Genomic DNA, 372 nt, shown 5'->3' on the forward strand with positions numbered 1-372 from the left:
ACTTGTCTCTTAGCACTTACTTATCTTATCTTGTGCTTACTTACTCATATATTTGTGCCACCTGATTATCTTGCTTAGCTCATTAGTATCATACTTGCAATTGTTAGGCTCACTTTCATTTTCCGCATTATTGCCTAAAATTGCTTAGTAATAATTAAAATTTGTAATTGTACCTCTTCACCCCCCCCCCCCTCTAGGTCCATCTCGATCCTTTCAATTGGTATCAGAGCCTCGTGCTCTATTCTTGTGGCTTAACCGCCCTAGAGCGAGATGAACCCAGATGGGACTCCCCTGGTTGTAGATCCTAAGGATAAAGGCGAGGCTTCTTCTGAAGTCAAGTCCTTTACGTCTTAGGATCTAGAACGGGCCCTT

Source organism: Triticum dicoccoides, chromosome 1B (assembly GCF_002162155.2).
Source record: "Triticum dicoccoides isolate Atlit2015 ecotype Zavitan chromosome 1B, WEW_v2.0, whole genome shotgun sequence".
NCBI lineage: Eukaryota > Viridiplantae > Streptophyta > Magnoliopsida > Poales > Poaceae > Triticum > Triticum dicoccoides.